A 22,323-nucleotide genomic window follows, 5' to 3' on the forward strand; every position below is an offset into this window, starting at 1 on the left:
TGGTGGTGAGCCAGCCTCCCTGGACAAGACGTCAAGAGCAGGTGAATACCGTCAGAGCTCTTAAACAAGCATGCAGTTACTGGGAAAGGGGGAGGTGGATGCCAAACAGCTAAGAAAAATGTTGTAAAGATATATTAAAGAAAAACTGTGTAGGAAAGTAAAGTTAAGCAATGGACCCTTGCTGTGGAGACCCAAACAGGAGATTTTTCTAGAGCTGAAGGAGTCATGATAAAATGAAGGAGGGAGGGTGAGGGATGACTGGATGAATGGCAGGGATCAAACATGGACACAATATCTCAGGAGTTTTTTTTTAAAAGGGGGGTGATGTTCAATGAGTGCTCATTAAATTAATGTAGCTTATGCATTGATAATAATAGCTAACACACTGACTGAACCAGGCACTGTTCTCTGAGCTGTAAAGATGATAACCTGTGTCATATTCACAACAACCTTAGTGGGGACTATTACTATTATCAGAGGAAACTGAAGCCCAGAGAAGGTAATAACTTCCCAAGATTAACAGAGCTGGTAACTGTTGGTGCTAAGATCCAAGCCTGGGCACTTTGGTCCCAGAGCCTAAGTTCTTATCCCCTAAATTTTGCTGATATCATCCTGTCCTGCAGGTGCTGTTTCTATTTTGCACCTCGCAGACCCTAAATGGAATAACCTCTTTATTTGATTTACCAAAAAGAAAAAAAGAAAAAAACAGAGAGAGTGAGAGAAAAGAAAAAATGATCACACAAAGCATTTATGTGTGTTGCAGACTTTATTAAAGGTTTAAGAAGACAGAAAGAGGATGTCTGCCTTACAGTTATTAAAACAATTTAATACTGAATTGTAAACATCAGTCTATCTAAAGGGCCTTCCTTTTCTTCTTGTCCTCACCTTCCAGAACAAACCTTCCAAAAGAACCAAGGGCATCTTTTGATCACACTCGATTGGTCCACATAACCCTGTTTATAGAGAAAGGGAAAAAACACAGTTTGTTCCCTAAGAATAATTCTGGCACTCGCCAACGTGATTATTTTTATTTCCCCTTGTTGCCCTGGCATTCAGAAATCAGAGAAAGCTGAGAGCCAGTTTTAAGTAAATGTCCTCTAAAGGGCTAAGAAGCTGGAATTACATTAACAATAGTCTCTAACACGCACCTGGCTTCACCGAATGCAATGTGAAAAGGACTGTTGTTCATGGTTTTTTTTTTTTTTTTAGGTCAAGCACACATGTCAAGGGACACCTCTGTCAGCAGCAACAGCATCTTTGAACAGAGGCCACATGGACCTGAGTGGACACCAGAATGAGCTTCACAGGGATGCCTCCTAGAGCATCTGTCAGTGCAGGCACATGGAGTCTTGCTAAGGTATTAAGTTTAGTAGGAGCAATTTGAGGATCCCAGTCAGACAGCATCACAGACGTGTGACCTTTGCAGTTGAACAGAGCCCTACCATCAGAAGGGCCCTGCAAACTTGACTTAATTCTCTGCCATTGCTGTCTTGGAACTCTTAATAATTTCTGAATAACAAGCCCCATATTTTCATTTTGCACTGAGCCCTGCTCATTCTTCAGCCTGCACTGGCCCTGGTGGCTGCCCTGCACCTTCTTATCTGCTAGGTCAGCATAATACCTTCTAAATGGACAGGAAAGTGAGTTAAAACTGTTGGAAGATATTAAGGCAAAGAGCATCTCTGCTTGATCACACACCAACTAGAATTCAACTTTGAAGGGCATCAGATACCTTGGAACTGGGCTCCCTGCAAGAAGAGCCCAGATGCTAAGTCCATCTACAATCTGTCACCAGTCCTCAAAGGGGCAAACACAAAAACTGAGAGTAAGTATTTAGAAATGTTTTTAACAATTTGACATTGCCACAATCTCCAAACACATGATCATTTTTCTGGTCATACATTGGTTTTTATAAAAATATGAATCCACGATGGATAGGAGGAGGGAGGAAATACCCTGGTCCTTGCCACATATGTTTTGCAAAGCTCTGCCCAAAGTCAAAATCTTCATTCCAACCAAAACTAAGAAACAGTTCAAGAACACCAAGAAGAGAGACCACCAATGAAATGTCAGATTAAGATGCTGCTCTTAGAAATTTGGGGCTCTGGCACACCCTAAAGAGATTTACCAAACAAACAAAACACCTAAAACATTTTGTTGCCTAACAGTTACCATAGAAAACACACTTTTTTTCTTGGTCTTCTCGGTGTTATTAAAGTTAAATTCTTTGGATTCAAATGTCGGGCGTCAGCAGTTTTATATTCCTACTATTTCCAGGTCCAGAATTAGCAGTTAGCAAGTGGTATGGTCTAGGCCGGACCTGGCCTTTCCATGCCCCAGGAAGGCCAGCTAGACTCAGGGAATTGTTTACTGCCCTGGTGTGCTGGTGCTGATTAAAGATTGCACAGGAAAACATGCAAATGCAATTTATCTTCTCTGAAACTCAATTTTCTAGACAGTATTCACTTCCTCTCTGGGTGAAGCCTGACTTTCAGCTGACATTCTATGAAGATGGGAATCTAGGTGTTGGCCTCTGGTCAAACGAGGCTGCCTATGCTGTTTGCCTTCACTTCCCCTCCTGAGCTTTGTAAGTCACTCTCATCTCTGTAGCAGATAAAAAGAGGCAGAGCAGTGACCAGGACTCATCAAATTGTTACCAAACAGAGCTTTGGCAAGATGCTATCTGCAAACAGAGGGTTGCTTGATGAAAGAGCCCCACAAAATTCACTCTTGTGTCTACTGAGAGGTAGTTTGTTGAGTTTTTTGTTTATAAATTTACACCCTCATGAGAAATTCCTGTCTGTCCTAAGCAATAGTTAAGATTTTTTTCTGTCCGATTAGTCTCTTTTTATGTCGTGGACTCTGTAGGTTGTATAAGTGATCAAGCAGTGTTCTTTTCCTTCGTGGCTGCTGGGACGCCAATTAGTCTCAGATTCATGGTGCTTTTGTACTATATACTCTGTTGGCCTTTATGGAATATGTTTTTATAACCAGTTTGTTCTTAGCTCCATATTATCTCATTTGCTTTTTCTTTTTACAACTACTTATGATTTATGTTTCATAGAAAAAACTAGCTCAGTTGCTATTGGAAGAAAATATCAAGAAAAGAGAGAATGGAGAAAAAAAGAGTTGGGACACATCAGGGTAGAAGGGAGAAGAGGGAAGAAGAAAAGGGAAAAGGGAGGGAGGAAGGAAAGAATTTAAGAAAAACAGAAAGTATAAGTCAATGAAGGGGAGGGGCTGTATAGTATACTTGTGGTGATTAACTGAAATGAGAGTCTCACAGAATTAAACAGGGAGAGGGTCATATGAAAGGAGGTAGAGTATGGATTATTATAGTATGAATTCTGTAAAAATAACTCCAAAATAAAAATGTAGCAACTGCCCTCCAACTGTGCTATTCACTTGCTACCTACTGCTATTTAATTATATCTAAGGTCAAATATAGCAAGATATGAAATGAAGCTTTTCCTACTGTTTCAGAAGCTTGCCTTCAAATCTAAAAGCTTTGAATCTAAGGACCAAAGTTAACTATTATCCCCTTCCCCATTTTAAAAAGATCTAGACATATTCCCAAAGGACTCATGGAGAGATGGTCAAATTGGTTTCTTCAACTACCAAGTCCATCAGCCAACACCAGCCTGGTGGAGCTGAAGAAGCAATAGAGGAGATTTTTCTCAAAAGGCATTGGTTGGAATGGAGAGTGCTTAGTGTTCTCTCTCACCTCCTCCTGGGATGTTCCCTCTCCTATACACACATACACACACAGAGACAAGCACATACACACACTTCAAACCAGGAGAAAAGGGCCCTGAGGGAAACTCTTTTAGAGACTGTAATTGTCTTCTCTCAGATGTGCCTTGTACCTCACCCTCAGCTCGATATTTGCTGAGCTGCAGAATCTTGGCTTCTTGCCCTTTCGAGAAGACTGGGGAACCCTGACGTGTAGACAAGTGTCTCCAGGCATTTGGGGCTATACAAGAAGAGAGACACTGGTGGCTGCCTCTCCTTAAAGAAGTCTGAGGATGGGAGGCTGGCTGGAGGAAACTAGAACAGAGAGGGAGGAGAGAAGGTAGCAGTAGGGGTAACCTGGACTTTCAGAGTTTTCCTTCAGGTTACAAGAAAGTTGCAGAAGGCAGCCAGGCTCTAGCTGCCTTGAAAGAATCCCAGTGGAGAGGGCAGCCCATAGGCTGGAGGAGACCACAGGGGTACACCTCTAGAGCAGGAGAGAAGGAAGGTTCCAGAAACTGAACCAGGGGAAGCCTCACCTGTGAGGGAACTGCAGTGTGGGCATTCCAGAGTGCCCCCCCCAAAAGAACCCATCACTGCATCTGGCAAAAAGCAAGTGTTGGGCGTCTGCCCTAAAGAGGGTTGACAGCTGGATGAGTGCACAACAGTCGGGACAGGGTGGGGCTTCGTCCAGGTGTTTGCTCCCTTTCCTCTGACACATGGGAAAGCAGTAGCCATGCCTGGGTGAGGCCTCAGTTAGGGAAAAGGAATACCCCTCTAAATTGGGTGCCAGCTTATTTTTTTTAATTTAATTTTTTGATAGCCGGGAAAAAAAAAGACTGTTCTAACACCTAAAAGCAACTACAAAAGCTCTCTAGTTCTTGGGAAGGGAGATCTATAAGATAGGAAAAAAAAGTTTTCTTGATTTATACCCTCTCAGGTCCAGTTCTTTCAATAAATTTACATACATTTACATACATTTAATAATTCTGATTCAAAAGACAAAACAATTGAAACATTACCCCCCAAAAAAGATTATTATACCTGGTAATATAAAGAAGCTACATTGTTTGCAAATATTTTCTCCCATTCCATAGATTGTCTTTTTGTTTAGTTTATGGTTTTCTTTGCTGGGCAAAACCTTTTAAGTTTAATTAGGTCCCATTTGTTTATTTTTGTTTTTATTTCTATTACTCTAGGAGATGGATCCAGAAAAATATTGCTGTGATTTATATCAAAGAATGTTCTGCCTGGACTGTTCTCTAGGAGTTTTATAGTACCCAGTCTTACATTTAGGTCTTTAATGTGTTTTGAGTTTTTGTATACGGTGTCAGAGAATGTTCTAATTTCATTTTTTTCTTATTTTTTGTAGCTGTCCGATTTTCCCAGCACCTCTTATTGAAGATTGTCTTTTCTCCATTGTATGTTCTTGCCTCCTTTGTCATAGATTAATTGACCATAAGTTTGTGGGTTTATTTCTGGTCTATCTACCCCATTCCATTGATCTATGTGTCTGTTTTCATGTCAGTACCATGCTGTTTTGATTACTGTAGCTTTATATTATAGTCTGAAGCCAGGGAGCATGATTCCTTCATCTCCATTCTTCTTTCTCAAGATTGTTTTGACTATTCAAGAGATTAATTTCCAAAATATACAAATAGTCCATGCAGCTTGATATAAAAAAATAACCTAATCCAAAAATGGGTAGAAGATCTAAATAGACATTTTTCCAAAGAAGACATACAGATGGCTAACAAGCACATAAAAAGTGCTCAACATCATTAATTACTAGAGAAATGCAAATCAAAACTACAATGAAATATCACCTCATATCTATCCAAATGACCATCAAAAAGTCTACAGATAATAAATGCTAGAGAGAGTGTGGGAGAAAAGGGAACCCTCCTACACTGTTGGTGTGAATGTACATTGGTGCAGCCACTATGGAGGACAATATGGAGGTTCCTTGAAAAACTTAAAATAGAGTTACTGTATGATCCAGCAATTCCACTCCTGGGCATATACCTGGAGAAAGCTCCAATTCCAAAAGATACATGCACTCCAATGTTCACAGCAGCACTATTTATAATAGCTAAAACATGGAAAGAACCTAAATGCCCATCACAAATAACTGGATAAAGAAGATGTTGTGTGTGTGTGTGTATATATATAGATATATAGAGATATATATAGATTTATATAATGGAATATTACTCAGCCATAAAAAGGAATGAAATAATGCTATTTGCAGCAACAAGGTTGGACCTAGAGATTATCATACTAAAGTAAGTCAGACAGAGAAAGACAAATATCATTATATCACTTATATGTAAAATCTAAAAGCAAAATGGGCAGCCTCCCTTGACCTCTGACCTGCCGGCAGCCCTCCAGCCAGAGCTGTGAGGCCAGGAAGCCAGAGCCTGGCCCCTGAGGCAGAGTGGCCTCCATGGTCAAGTACCTGGCCCAGATCATTGTGATGGGCATGCAAGTGGTAGGTAGGGCCTTCCCCTGGACCCTGCAGCAGGATTTTGCAGCTACCTGGGCAGCAGCTGACACGTGGGGTCACACAGGACACCAGCCTTCCACCGCCTCCAACCTATCCAAGAGGCACAGCAGATTCTCAGCATCTCCAAGCTGAGCCCTGAGGAGATTCAGAAGAACTAGGAACACCTGTTCAAGGTGAATGATAAATCTGTGGGTGGCTCCTTCTACCTGCAGTCAAAAGTGGTCTGAGTGAAGAGCACCTTGATCCAGGCCCAGGAGGACAGAGAGAAAGAGCAGACTCCCAAAACGTGACCACTTGGCTCCTCCCAGCCCACCCCACCTGCCACCGCTAATTTATAGCTCTATAATAAATGTCTTTTCCACAATAAATAAATAATTAAAAATTTTTTAAATGGTACAAATGAATTTATTTACAAAACAGAAACAGACTCAAAGACAGAGAAAACAAACTTATAATTACCAAAGGGGAAATGTAGGGAGGGATATATTAGAAGTTTGGGATTAACATATATAAAATAGATGACCAACAAGGGCCTATTGCATAGCACAGGGAACTATATTCAATATCTTTTAATAACCTATAATGGAAAAGAATCTGAAAGAGAATAAATTAATATATATTTTATATATATATATGTATATATATATATACACATACATACATATATAAACTGAATCACCTTGCAGCACACCTGAAACACTGTAAGTCAACTATACTTCAAGAAAATTAAAAAATTAAATTATATAAACTTACTTATATAAATAATATAAACTTAACTCATATTAAAATAAAAGTACACAATACTCAAAAAAAGAAACTATATTCTCCTCAAAACATTTAAGATATATACACTAAAAGTTTAATTGATAATTACATCTCACACATTATTTTTTCTCTTTCTCAGGTAAACAGTTGAGCTTCCCTCTTCTCTTTTCCCAGATTCTCCCATTTTTAACATACTTCTTCTAATTAGTTTAATTAGGGTAAAGAAAAAAAGGACAAATAATAAAGATAGGAGTTTGTAAGTTTAGAAAATTAGTACAATTTCTAAATTCACAGGGGATAGTAGTTATAATAACTTGGTTATAGAGACATTCTCATACAACAGTGAATTCAGCTGATTTTCTATGCAGCACTATATCCCGTGCCTTGCTGGGAGGACATATGCCCTGAGAACAGGTTTATATGCCATATACATAGGGACTTAGACTATATCACTTTCAACAATACAGCTTCATGAAATCAGCCCTCACCAAGCTCCTTTCTCAACACAGCTTCATATTTCTGCTGCAATCAGCAAATGCTTTACCATTCGGATATAAAATTCTCCACTAATAAATCCTAAATCATTTGCAAATTGCTTTCATAACTAGACCCTAAATTGGGTCTTCATTTTTTTTTCCTTTCCATAAAACTGAGTTTTCAAAAATGAGTATAGTTTATTTTCTTTCCTAATGACTACTTCCAAAATCTCTGCATGCAGGCTATTTTAGTTCAGCTGAAACAGGTGGCTGGAGCAGGAAAAATTGGGGCCTAGGTCTCCTGCCCCTTGAAACCAGTCTCCTCCCTGGAAGCAGCTGTCCTGCTAAGAGTAAACCAGGAATTCTCTCCACTAAGAATACAATTCATCAGTGACTACCTTTTGATAATGCATGCAAAATCTAGAGTACACAATTAAAATTAGACAAAAATTGGACAACACAGTAAATCAATTTTTGTGAACTGTGTGTGATCCTAACTACAAATTATTCCAGAAACATAGAAATGAATGAAGAAATCAGAGATGAGTTCATATAAATTTTCTGATACTCTTAGTTACACTTTCCACATCACAAATTATTACAAAACTTAGTGCCTAAAATAACTGTTTTACTTGGGGCAGTATTTTGTGGATCAGGGGTGTAGAAAGGGCTTGGCTGGGCAGTTCTCAATTGAGGTCTCTTAGGAGATGGCAGTGAGACGTGGGCTGGGGCCCGAGTCAACTGAAGGCTCTATCAGATGGCCATCTGAGATATCTTCCTTACCAGGCCAGCAGTTGAAGCTGACTGCTGCTGGGCACTGAGCCGGGGCTGACCAGAGTGCCAGCACACAGCCCCTCCCACAAGGCAGTCTCAGGGCTAGACTTCCAGACAGCTACCTCCCGGGAGTGAGCATCCCAAGAGAAACTGGAGGAACTGCATGGCTCTTTTTAAAACAAGCTTCAAAAGTAACCCAGCATTGCTTCCATTGCAATCTGTTGCTTCCAAGGTAGTTACTACAGATAGCCCAGATTCCATAGGAGAGGACATAGATCCCACCTCCCCATGGGAAAAATGTCAAAGAATTTGAGGACATGTCTAAAACTGTCGCATTTCAATCCATCTGTTATAACGAAATAATCCCTCTCTCTCCCTGTATGGTAACTGCCCACCCTGCAAAAGAAAACTTCTGCAATTACATTACCCTTGAAAAATCCTGGCTGAAATGTAAGGCATTTGAAAATACAAGATTGAATTATTTAGTGTAAGACAAATAGTTTCGGTTTTGGTTAGATTTGGCAGAGGCAGGGAGTGAGGGGAGTCCACAGATATTTTGGTTATTTTCACCTGGATGATCTAAATGGAATTTAAACTTTTTTTAATGGGTTTGACACTTTCACTGAGACTGAGCCATTTCTATGAATAACTCAACTAATGAATTTGGTTCTAAGACATGGCTTAATTAGCATTTTGACACCACCCATTCAAACAAATTTTCCAAAAAAAGCTCCATTCTATTAACTATAAAAAATGAACTGCTGGGCTCCTGACAATATAAAGGTCAATTAAAAGCTTCTCTACCCCTTATGCAATGCACAAGGTACTTGGCTGTGATTGTTTTTCCACTGCTGTGAAGTTATCTTGCTTTGCATTATCTTTTCTCCAGGCAGACCAGAAGCTCTTAGTAAGAGGAGTTCACCATCTTTCCAATGGAACTTCTAATTTAAGGGTTGAGGCATTTCTAAAACTCACTTTCCACCCAGAAGGAATCGCATACTCCATCCGTCCTGTCCCACTTGCCTGTATATGGTTCACATCTAATAGGTTGTAAATGTCTTTGTTCACCTGTCTCTCTCTCCTATTAAACTATAAACTTTCTCAGTGACAGAAATGGAACTTTAGTCATCCTTCCATCCCCCACAGTTAGAACACAGAAGATGCTTAACAAACATTTGATGATTTTATTCTTTCTTTATCTTGTAAAGGAACTGTTTCTGAAGACTTAAAAAATGTATAAGTACATACTGCTTAGTTAAAAGGATGTTGATTACCAGGAGTTTTCAAACCTTCCAGTACAGTTTTGGTAACCCAAATCAGTGGTTCTCAATCTAAAGACTGAGGCACATTGAAGATCTCTAAAAAGTCTAAGTCCTAACCCCAGAAATCCCAAAATAATTGGTCTGTAATGGGACTCAGGCGTCCATAGCTTTTAAAACACCTTTTTATTTTAAAATAAATTTAAACTTACATAGAAGTTGCAAAAGTAGAACTGCCTCCCCTAATGTTAGCATCTTACAAAACTGTAGTATACTTATCAAAACTAAGAAATGAACGTTGGTACGAAACTCTTAACCAGACTACAAGGTGATTCAGATTTTACCGGTTTTGCAGGAATGTCCTTTTTTTTTTGCTCTAGCATCACAATCCGGGATCCCACATTTCATTTAGCTGTCCTATCTCCTCAGTCTCCCCATTTTGTGATGGTTCCCATCCTTCCCTTGTCTTTCATGACCTTAACATTTTTTAAGAGTACTGGTCAGTTGATTTGTAGAATGTTCCTCAATTGGGAGCATTTTTAAAATGATTATTAGATTAAGATTTTTCATTTTTGCCAGAATATTACAGAAGTGGTCTGTCCTTCTCAGTGCCTAATATTAGTAGGTACGTTATGTTAAATATATCTCATTTCTGGTGCTGTTGATGTTGTAAAATGATACAGCCACTTTAGAAAAAAATTTTTTAGATTCTTAACTTAAACTTCTACTTATCATATGATCCAATCATAGATATTTATACAAGAAAAATGAAAGCCTACACCTATACAAAAACTGGTACATGAATGTTCATAGTAGCTTTATTTGTAATAGCTCCTACTCAGATGTCCATCAACAAATGAGCTGATAAGCAAATTTTGGTTTTTCCACACAGTGGAATACTACTTAGCAATAAAAAAGGAACCACTGATATATTCAACCTCTCTCTGGTAAAAGAAGCCAGGCCAATATATACCAAAGTATATATTGAATGATTCCATTTCCACAGAATTATAGAAAATGCAGACTAATCTGCAATAACAAAAGGCAGATTGGTGGTTGCCTGGGAATGTCAGAGAACGGCAGAAGGGAGAGTTTACAAAGGGGCACGAGGAAAACATATGGATGTTTTCTTTATCTTAATTGTGGTGATGGTTTCACCAGTATATACATACGTCAAAACTTATTATATATTAATCATATCTAATAAAGAGGTTTTTAAAAAGAAAGACATTACAGGAAAACAAAACTATAGTCTCATACCCCTCATGAACATAGCTGAAACAAGAACCATAAACCTGATCCCAGGTTTCCTCACCCAGAAATTTGGATTTAATTGGGAAGTGATATGACCAGGATAACAAGATTTTTTAAAAGTTCCTTATGTGATTTTATATGCAGCAAAATTTAAGAACAGCCATTCTATTCCATGACCCTAGACTGCACCCCCAGCCCTGGAAAATCACTTAAACTAATGCCCAGGGAACCACACTGGAAAAATATGAGCGGGTAACATAAATCCATCATCACTCCCAGAAAACAGCAAGAAGTACCTAACATTGATGGTTAATCAGTAGTATCACCTTAGTAAAGTGAAGGATAACTTTATTAGAAAACAATCAAACAAACCCAGAGGTGGGATGCTGAGAGTTCAGTGCCAGTGCTAACAACTGAAAAACATGTAGCCATAGCTGCAGCATGTAAGGAGTAAGTAACTCAGAAAAATGAAGCTTTCTGAAATGCCCTGATGAACAGGGAAAGGTGAACGGTCCAAGATAAGATTTAAAGAAAAACAGGGGAAAATGCAGAAGTTTTAGACAAGGGATCTGGAAGTAAAGGAAGTCAACAACTTGAATTATCGCTCTTAAAGTCACTCTCTGTCAGCAAGAGCTTATGTTTACTTTCATTCGGTGCCTTCTATATCTTTTCTATTGTATAGTACTTAATATGGTTTTAGTTTTTTATCTACTGTTTTATTATTCCTTTCTTCAAAAAGATATCTGAAATTCTTTTCCTTCTTATCAGCCATGCAAATAGTTGTGCAGTTTTATGTTTTGGTTTACTGGTTTATAAATTTTAAGGATTTAGGGCTTCTTTTTGAACTCTTTTTACCACAAGAATGTTTACATTCCTTTTCCCCAACTACTGCTTATTGAAGGATATGGGGGAAAGAGTTCACTGTGCTCAATCCCCAGCTGTTCTCTTCCAGCTACTCTGATAAGGCCCAACAGAATTCCTTTAGGAACAAGAGACAGAAATTGTAGCTTTCAGTCATTTGTCCCTCCCTAATGCTGACTAACATTTGTCCCAAATTCCATTGGAACACTTCATAGATAATGATAAATCTGCATGATCCTAACTGAATACTTGGCAACCTCAATATTTTTTAAAGTTAAGAACCCCAGAGGGAGGCAAAAACAATTCCAGGTCATGTTTGACTTTCAACCGAAGTACAAAAACTAAAGGTGTTAGAATCTCTAAGTTTTGTATGTATCTTTCTTGACTTATGAAGCAGTTACATTCTGATAAAATCATCTAAACTGAAAATATTGTTAAGTCAAAAATGCATTTAATACATCTAATTAACTGAACATCACAGCTTAGCCTAGCCTACCTTAAATGCGCTCAGAACACTTACAATAATTAGCCTCTAGTTGGGCAAAATCATCTAATACAAAGTCTATTTTATAATAAAGTGTTAGATATCTCATGTAATTTATTGAGTGCTGAACTGAAAGTAAAAAACGGAATGGTTCTATGGGTACAGAGCGGTTGTAAGTGTATAGGTTGTTTACTGTTGTGATCATGCAGCTGACTGGGAGCCACGGCTCACTGCCCCATCCAGTGTCACAAGAGAGTATCTACTGCATATCACTAGTCCAGAAAAAAATCAAAATTCAAAGTATGGCTTCTACTGAATGCAAATCATATTCACACCACTGTAAAGTTAAACTACAGTAAGTCAGGGACCACCTGTATAAGGAAGAACTTTAACATCCTTTATTTATTCTAAATGGCAAAAGTGCAATTTTTAAAAAAATTCTTTATAGCTGGGATACTCTTTAACTGGAGATGGTGCAGGACTCTTTTTCTGAGGAAATGAAATAAAAGAGCTCAGATCTACATTATTTTACACAGAAATATACCAGGTAACATTACAAATTAAGACATGGATCAAAGATGGCTCCTGAATATTTATACCATTAGGTGGTGACAAAAAAAAAAGGACTCTGGTTCTACGTGGCCACATTATTAAGAAGAGAAAGTAGAACTTCCAGGCTCTCACTGATGTGTGGGGTGCAGCCTTGATGAATGGAGATGAAATATATTAGAGTTTCTGGAGAGAATCTGGTGATTAGGAGAGAGAATGGAAGGTTTTACCACATGGAACTTGAACATAGTTTGCTAGACATGAGAGTCATGATAAGGAGAACATGAGAAAAAAATTCACAAGGCGTGGTGTGTCATTACTTACAAGCATGAGAACAACTCAAATACAGAGTATTGCAAAGGAGATTTGTGCAGCAGGCGCAGTCATGGCCAAGGTCCCATATAGACAGGATAACCCTATAATTTAATATCCAAACAGGACACTTTTGAGAGTAAGAGGGCACAATTAATAAGTGCTCAGGAACAACAGGCATAAATCAGGACTCTCCTGGGTGAATCAGGATATATAATTCCTTACAGAGAGCAGAGGGCAATGAGATTAGAAGGAAGAGGGCAATGGAAAGACCAGAATCTCTTGAGAAGAGACTTAAATTTGATGTGACGTGTTACTGGAAATTACTACAAAAGAGGTCATGTAAAATGAAGAAAATGATATTTTTTGTGTGTGAATGCTGATTTCAGGTGAAGATAGACTAAAGACAAGGAAACTGGCAAGGAGGTTGCTAAAGGCAGCAAGCTGGAAGCTCTGCGACCATAGAATGAAAAGATGCCAATGGTGGATTTGGAAATACCTGAGGGAAAAAATACAGGATGGACAGTAAATTGATTGTTGGCCAGCCAAGCAAACCAATACAGTGACATGACCAGCAACGTGGGGATGGGGAAAAAGTTCAAAAAAGAAACCTGGAGAAATGTCAACACAGATAAAGATGCTTGAGAAGTACATGCAAAAAATACATGCATGTAGATAGAATATAAGGCAGAGAATGAGAAGAGTCCAGGAAAGCGTGAACAAAAGGAGAAATAAAAGAAGTATGAGGGTGGTGGAGCAAGCACAGAAACTTTGAAATCAAGAGCATCCAAGATGAAAAGGTGGTCAGACAATGTCAAGACTGAAAAGGAAAAAAGAGTAGATTTGGCTTGAGGGACATTATGGAGAGGTTTCATTGAACAGTTGAAGCCAGAGATTAATTTTTGGTTAATGTGATTTTAAAAAATGAGAGCTATTGCAGTTCTTTGAGAAATACCTGCAATCTCATCCATGTGATATAAGGAATCAATTGGAAATATAACTGAAAAATAGGGATTTTATAGAATTTTGGAGAAAATGCATGATGGCTGCTCTTCTGCTGCAGTTATTTATTGCTGTGTTCAAATGCAAATTACCTTAGTTTATCTGTTTTGATACTCTCATTCTTGGTAATGTTGGGCCCTCCTTGGTGTACTGATTTATAATTTTGCACTCAATTTTGACTTCAGATTTCTATTAGTCAAGCTTCAGTTCAATCAAACCCCACCCAAGCTAAAATATTTTAAATCATTACTCTTCTATGACTAGATTCATTTTTCACTGTTGATATAATTTGAGGAAATATTGATTAGAGAGTAGTCACTCTTAAAGAGATTATAGAACTGGGAAAAAAATGGAAATATCCTTGGGCAATTTCTTCTAATGATCTAGAAACTTTTGAACTAGGTCTCTCAGTCACCTGTGAAATACAGGTGGGGGGAAAATTCCTCTTTTCTTAAAGTTCTTGATACTTGAAGCTGTATAGACTTGTTTTCTAATTAATTCTAAATTTTCTTGAAAATTAGGCATAGCACCTGAAATTTCTGTGTTCTCATGTTATCTGATGGGACACCTATTATATGCAGAATTTACTGATTGTCTTTTTGTCCTTGAATATAAATTGAATTGTATTCTGATTCATTGCCTCCTAAATGAATTGATTGTGAAGTAAAGAATTCTAATAACCCTTCTTTTTGGCTTAATTCTCATCTTTTTCTATAAATTTGTTCTGATTCAGGGCCCTACTTGCCTCGAACTTTTGTATAAATCAGAAAAACAACTTTCCTACAAACTAAATGTCCACCGACAGATGACTAAAGAAAATGTAGCCTATTTATACAATAGAATACTACTCAGCCATAAAAAATAATAAAATAATGCCATTTGCAGCAGCATGGATGGACCTGGAGAATGTCATTCTAAGTGAAGTAAGTCAGAAAGAGAAAGAAAAATACCATATGATATCATTTACATGTGGAATCTAAAAATAAAAAAAGATAGAAATGAACTTATTTACAAAACAGGAACAGATCACAGACATAGAAAACAAACTTAAGGTTACCAGAGGGGAAAGGGGGTGGAAAGAGATAAATTGGGAGTTTGAGCTTACATATAAAATGAACAAGTTTATACTGTATAGCACAGGGAACTATATTCAATATTTTGAAGTAACATATAATGAAAAACAATATGAAAATGATTATATGTATGTGTATGTATGACCAAACATTATGCTGTACACCACAAGTTGATACAACATTGTAAATTGACTATATGTCAATTAAAAGTAAAAAAAAAACCCTCTTCCTGAACACTTTCCTTCAATCTGTTGGAACAATATCATAATAAATGTGAACATTTATAAAGTCTTTGAGTTGAATGGTATCCCTAAAATTCTGTAGTACATAGCTTGTACAACCATACACAGCAGACCTGGGAAGCTGTCCCTGGTGCCTGTCTCCCACTGCTCCAGGGCAGAGTCACCTAGATGAGGTAAGACATGGACCTGAGGCCCAGAAGAATGAGACAATTTTTCCATAAAACCTCATAACGTATGATGATAAAAACCAAAGGGAGAGACCTAACTTCCTGGCACTTTGAACCGAGATAACCTGAATCCCTCTCAGTAATCCTCCCAGAGCTGCCAACCTCCCGCTCAGCAATGATGCCCCGGCATGCCCCAGCAGGGACGACATCATTACCTCTGCTCAAGGCTGAGGCTTGGTTAGGGAAGCAGCCTTGTTCTGGTAAGGAATTTCATTTTCTGGCAGTGTTTCTAGGAATGGCCTATACTTATACACACACAGAGGCTGGTGGTACCTACCTGCCTACCTAGACTTTAAGACTCTCAAAAGGGATAACCTGTAAGGACATTTGGTTACTATAAAGTGCTGTGGCCAGTTGTTATAACCTTAAAACACAATGACTTTTAACAGAAGGCAAAAAAGCAAAACTGACTTACAATTAGCAGGAGGGGAGGTTTGGGTGGGGCTCACCCTAGGGCTTGCTCTAGGAAGACTTAGTGCCAGTGCCACCCCCTCTCTGCTCCTGTTATTGCAACAGGAAGACCTAATCTCCCCAAATAACCTGAGTGCTGGCTACCCAAGTGAGATGCATCCCATCCAAACACGTACCCGGCTCCACGCAGCTACTCTGAAATAAGAATACTTTAAATTTATGCAACACCTTTCATCTAAGGATTTCAAAATACATTTCAGTCAGTAATTAAGTCTGATAGCATCCAGTCAGCCTCCTAAAGTTTAAAGAAGTTGCAGAATTTTCAGGCTAAAGATCAGTGCCTGGATGGAAATAAAATATCAGTAAATTTCATTCCTCTTCTCAGGCACATTTGATCATCTCATTTTATCTTTTCTTTTTTTCCCTTTGTGAAGTCATTATATATGAACTGGATTGGGAACTAAGAACCTTGACACCATGGACAAGTATTACATACCGGAGCCCATGCTCTGGCTTCGCAGCCACCTGGACATGTGGCCAAGGTGAACCGTTTTACCTTCCTAGGTCTTAGTTTGTGCACACACAAAGGACTTGAGGCCACTGAGGTTAATGGTTAGAGCCTCCATAGGGAGGTAGATAGGAGCTGATTCTGACTGAAAGGAAGATTAAATAGCAAACAGCTGCAGTAAAATTCAAATGCATGTTCTCTGCAGAAGCCTTTCGTCTTCTGTTCTGTATCTGGTCTTTGCCCCCAAACCTCTCAACCTGTCAATCTAATGGAAATGAACAGTTATGAGACAGTAATGGATTGGTTCAAACAAATGAAGACATAATCAGATCACTGTTTTGAATATCAAACCCTTCACACAGAGTTACCAGATAATCTATCAACCTGATTTGATGACTACTAACATCTCTGAGAGTCTGGTAGTACCGAGTTTTCCCTAAAGGCTTCTTCTGGCTTTGTTAGATGCTCCTAACACTTAGAATTGCTACACATTCAAGCAAACTGTCACGAGATAACTGAAAGCCTGCTGAATCTTCACAAATGTCCCTCAACCTTGGCTTCCCTTTGAAGTTAGGAGACAATAATGCTTAATTAGATTTATTTAAGCTTCTCCCTGGGTCTTATCCCGTGTTGCTTTTGAAAGCCTCACATTGGATTTGTCCTGAAGAGGTAAAGAAATGAAGAAGGGAAAAAGGCTGAGGAAAGAATTGCTTTATATGTATCCCTTCCTTCCAGAGAACTGCTGCTGTTGCTATTAAAATATAGCTTTCACAGAATTACTTTCTATCCTAAGACTCCAAGCAGAAGCAGCCTGAAGGAAGTCTTCAAATATTCAGTTCCTTTCAACTATTAGGATGCCTCTTCTTTAGAAATCATAAGAGAGAATCAATGCTATTCTGAGGGCCCTCCTCCTATAAAATTAGAATTATAATCCCAGGAAATTTTAAAGCAGTACTTGGATTTTTGTTTTAACGTTTAGCATTGGCTATACCAGAAGATCAGTTCATGGCTGGGAGCTGACACTCAACCCCTGTGGGCCCCTCCACTTCCTTATCTGAAAGTTGATGGTGTAGAACCAAATGACCTCTAAGATCTCCCTTTCCCCAAAAACCCAGGCACTTCAGAGGTCCGAGGGGGTGGTGGTTAAGAGTGCAGGCTCTGGGGTCAAACTGCTTAGTCTGGACTCTGGGTTCTGTCACTTCCTTGCTCTAATTTCTGTAATTTGTTCTTTATTCTCTCCCCAAACATGGCCCTTGTGTCCATCAAACTACTCAGATGCAAGTGTAGTGAATCCATCCCCAAATGGATCTTCTCCCCTCCGGTCACCAGATTCTCTCCAAAAATCTTACCAAACCCCCTCCTCATTTAGTTCAACATCCCAGGGCTGCACCACATACAAACGAACAAGCAGGGTCTGAAATACTGAAAGTCAAATACTCTGTCTGAGTTGCCCTCTGTCTGGGCCTCTGCTCTGGACCAGCAGTTGAGAAAAGGGCTGGGAGCTGGGGTGAGTGTTCGGCAGACAGAATGAGCCCAGGAAAAGTATCCATTTTCCTGTCCCCCAAGTGAACCAAGTCTACCCTGCCTTGTCTGGGGCATTGAGCCCTGGAGGTATTTGCCCTCTCCCGTGGGGGAACCCTATTCTGGGATGAGTCCTGGCAGGATGTAAGGAGGTGAAGATACCATTGGTCCATACTTCAGAGGCTGCTGTCTTGGGTGCACCGTGTCCTCCTCTAAAGCTGGCTCTCAAGAGTGGGCTCCTGGCAGGGGGAGGAAGTGAGGGGGTGAGGCTGGCTTTGACTCTCCTTGCTCCTGGCTGCCTCAGGCTGCATCCCTCTCTGCCTTGGGTTCCATCTCAGACAGCACTGCCCTGTTCTGCCTCCGCCCCACTTCCTCCAGTGCCTGAAATAGTGGCACACCATGTGGCCACCCTGGAAGCCTCTCTCAGATGCCCATGACACTGGCAAGGTCTAAAGGGCTGGCAGGGCCCCTAGCATCTCTCCTCTCTTCTCCAGATATCTCTTGGTTCAAGGGCCACCGGCCTGTCTCTGCCTGGAAGGGAGTGACTCTGTCAGCTGATGGAAGAGCTCTCTGTATTGAGCAAGCCTGATTTTCTGATACTGGGAGCTACTGCTGTGTGGTATCCAATGTGGCAGGCAGCCCAGAACTGCAGTATGGCCTATGGGTCAATGGTGACCTTCCCTATAACTAAAAGAAGCCTTGTCTGAAAAGTTGTCTTTCATTCATTTTTCCATTAGTCTATTCATCCATCTGTCATCCATCCTTTCTTTCTTCCACCCATCATCTATCATCCATTCATCCATCCTTCTTTCATTCATCTTTCCTTCCTTCCATCCATCATATATCCATCCATCCATTCTCCCATCCATTCTTCCATCTATGCATGGAAACACCTACCTACCCATCCATTGATCCAACCATCCATCCAATCCCCTGCCTATCCATCCAGCCACCTGTCTAACCATCCAGTTGTCCATCTACCCAACTATTCATCTATTTAAACATTCATTCCTCCATCTATCCATCTTCTATCCAACCACATTTATTGAGCACAGGTGGACCCTGGAGACATTGCTTGTTCAGTTCCAGATCACCACAATGAAGCAAATAGCACAATTAAGCAAGTCACATGAATTTTTTGGTTTCCCAGTGCATACAAAAGTTATACTTACATTGTACTGTTGTCTAGTAAGTGTGCTGTAGCATTATGTCTAAAGAAACAATGTACATATGTTAATTTAAAATATTTTATTGCTAAAAAATTCTAACCATCATCTGAGCCTTTGGTGAGTTGTAGTAGTAAGAGCAGAGACCACTGATCACAGATCACCACGACAAATACAAAAATAAAGGAAAAGTTTGAAATATTGTGAGAATTACCACAATGTGACACGGAGATCAGAAGTAAGCAAATGCTGTTAGAAAAATGGCACCAACAATCTTGCTCAGCGCGGGGTTGCCACAAACCTTCAGTTTGTAAAAAAAACTCAACATCTGCAAAGTGCAGTAGAGTGCAGCCCAGGAAGACGAGGTGTGCCCGTATGTGTCCTGGGCAGACCCTGGAGCTGCAGCCCTGAACCAGACAGACCTGGGAGCTGTCAGTCTAGTCAAGGAAATAGTAACTGGACACTTACCCAAGTGCTGTTTCATGACTGCGGTGAGAAGACCTAGGAAAGGTGAGTGCCTGGAACTGGGGCACTGACCTGGCCTGGGGAGTCCCGGGAGGCATCTGTGAGAGCTGGATAGCTAAATGGAGACCATCTGCCAAGCCCTGAGGCTGTAGAGAATTTGAGAAACTGAAAGGAAGCCAGGCGCCTGGAGCTTACAGAACCTTGAGAGGAGGGGCCAGGTGTGCTGGTGTCCAGATGGAGCTGGAGAGATCGGGTCTGTATCCTAAGAGAAGAGGGTAGCTGGACATGAGGCTGGGCCCTGAGCATCATGGCTCAGGCCTCCCAGGTGCAACTGAATCTTCTGGCCATTTTCTGCCCAAGACTGGGCACCTGTTGGCTGATACCTCTGAGGTGGGAAGCAAAACCTGCCCGAGGATCCCTAACCCTTGTTACCCTGCACCATGCCCATGGTAATGATCTCATGCTGACCAGAGGCCAAAGATCAAGTGCTGCTTCTGTCAGTTCCTAGCTGGGCAACCTTGGGCAGGTGAATTGCACTCTCTGAGCCTTAGTTTTCCATTTGTGGAAGCATTATGGAGTTAGAAGGATGAAATGAGAACTGTGGAGTGGTGTGCCCTATGCTCTTGGGTGTGGCTGTGTGCTCCTGCGGTGGTGCCCAGCCAGGGGCCCTCCCTGCTTCACCCCTGGGGGGCTCAGCCTGTGCCCTGTGTCACCCTGGCTTTGCAGTGGCTCTGTGCATCACACTGCTGCCCAGCCTACCATGCGCCATGCTGCTCCACACCCCGGTTCAGCTGACCTGCAATGCCACCAGAGTCCCCAGCCCCATGCTGATGTGGCTGAAGGATGGAAACCCTGTGTCCACTGCAGGAATCTCCAGCCTCCAGGTCAGTAGGGCTGGGTGGTCCTGGCTCACCTCCCTGGTGCCCAAGCAGGTGCTGGGAGCAGAGGTCAGGGTCTGGGAGCGCCGAGATGTGAGGGAAGCAGTGATGGCCCAGAAGGGTTGGCTGGCTGGAGCTGCTAAACAAAGCCTAGAGTCAGATGGTCTCCAGAAACACAACGCGTGCCACAAACATGAGCCAAACGTAGAATTGTAAATTTCCTGGTATTTGTGCTAAGATGCATAAAAAGAAACAGGCAAAACCAATTTTAATCACACATTTTAGTTAACACAATATACCCAAAAAGCATGATTTCATCACATGATCATTAAAGAAAATTATCAACTAGACATGACACATTCTTCTTTTGTACAAAGTCTTTGAAATCTGTTGTGCCTCTTACACTCGGAGACAAGCCTGGTTTCAAAAGGTTCCCAGCCACAGCCCTGCTCCTGGGAACTCATTCTGAGATCCAATGCAATTGACCATCAGTGGCAAAGGTCCTGAGGTCTGGGTACAGCTCCCAGCTCCCCTGCATTGTGGGGGACTCTGGGGGTCTGAGGCAGGCTGCCCAGGTGTGCTGTCCAGCAGGGCCAGCTTGTGAAGGTGCATGACCTCATGTGGGCTTCCTTGTGGGGCACAGGTCTTCCCTGGGGGCTGGTTCCTCATGCTGGCCAGTGCCCAGGCCTCAGACTCAGGCAGCTACTCCTGCATGGCCATGAGTGCAGTGGGCGAGGATCACCGGGACATCATCCTAAATGTCCACAGTGAGTGTCAGGCCCTGGAGGATGCCAGGTCCAGGCCGGCAGCTTAAGAACATGGATCTAGGGCATCCCCAGCCACATCCAAAGGGGGAAGGTGCAGCTGGATGTGGTATGTCTGGCCTGAGACTGTGGCTGCCTTCATGTGGGGGTCAGTTGGACCCCCAGAGGCCTGTCTTAGAGTGTGAACCCCCTCATCATGGACAGGTGGGCAGGTAGGCAGGTAGGCAGGTGCGTCACCCAGCTCTGCCAGAAGCTCTGTATCAGGGAGCAGGACATAGCAGGAGGAGCACCAGGCTGAGAGTCATGGGGCCGGATGATCTCACTGTCCTGGGTCAAATGGGGGTAACCATCTGTTTGGGGAAAGGCAGTATGGGGTGGTGGTTAGGAACACTGGCTCTCTAGTGCCGCAGACCTGAATTCAAATCCTGCCTTGCCACTTTCTAGCTCCGTGACCTTGGGCAGGCTGCTTTGTTTCTCTGAGCCTCCATTTCCTCATCCATAAAATGGGGATAAGATAGCACCCACCTCAGAGGGTGTCATGGGATTCACTAAGCTCATGAAACACCCAGTTAAAGTCGCTATTATTGAAAAATTTCCTTGTCGGGGATTTTGTGGGGATCTGTGGAGGGAAACGTGAGAATTCTGGCAAATGCAGAGCCTTGGGCAGGAGGGGTGAGGTAGTATCTGGATCTAGTTCTTTCCCTTTGCTGGAGTCAAGATAATAGATATTCTGTGCTGGGAACTCAGCTGCATCATTATGTTTAATCTCATGTGGCCCCACAAGCTAGGCCCCATTTGACAGAAGAGAAAACTGAGGCCCAGAGAGGTTGAGTAAGGTCTCCAGGGCCTCACAGTGTGACCAAGGATAGCTTGCAGGGCTTCAACCCAGGAGCACTGACTCCGGACCCTGCCTTCTTAACTCCGACACTGTACTGGTTGATTATGCCACAGGGAAGAAGGTGGTTCTGGCATGTGATTTTTAAAAACTTTAAAAAAATATATTAATTAAAAAAATTTAAGATATTTTAAATTCACATACAGTTATAAGAAATGAAATAGAGAGATCCTAGGTCCCCTTTCATCAGTGGTAACATCAG

General features: G+C 41.1%; 1 long non-coding RNA gene and 1 pseudogene across 1 annotated transcript in view; one reads left to right on the forward strand and one right to left on the reverse strand.

Moving 5' to 3' along the window:
* Positions 1–762: 762 nt before the first annotated feature.
* LOC140699149 (uncharacterized) overlaps positions 763–22,323 on the reverse strand; it is a 259,144-nt gene continuing 237,583 nt past the window's right edge. The window contains exon 6 of the long non-coding RNA XR_012077150.1: positions 763–953. This is a non-coding gene — a long non-coding RNA (uncharacterized lncRNA). The remainder of the gene's footprint in view (positions 954–22,323) is intronic.
* Positions 5,843–6,525, forward strand: LOC140699663 (mitochondrial import inner membrane translocase subunit TIM16 pseudogene; annotated as a pseudogene).

This window comes from Vicugna pacos, chromosome 11, assembly GCF_048564905.1.
Source record: "Vicugna pacos chromosome 11, VicPac4, whole genome shotgun sequence".
Taxonomy (NCBI): domain Eukaryota; kingdom Metazoa; phylum Chordata; class Mammalia; order Artiodactyla; family Camelidae; genus Vicugna; species Vicugna pacos.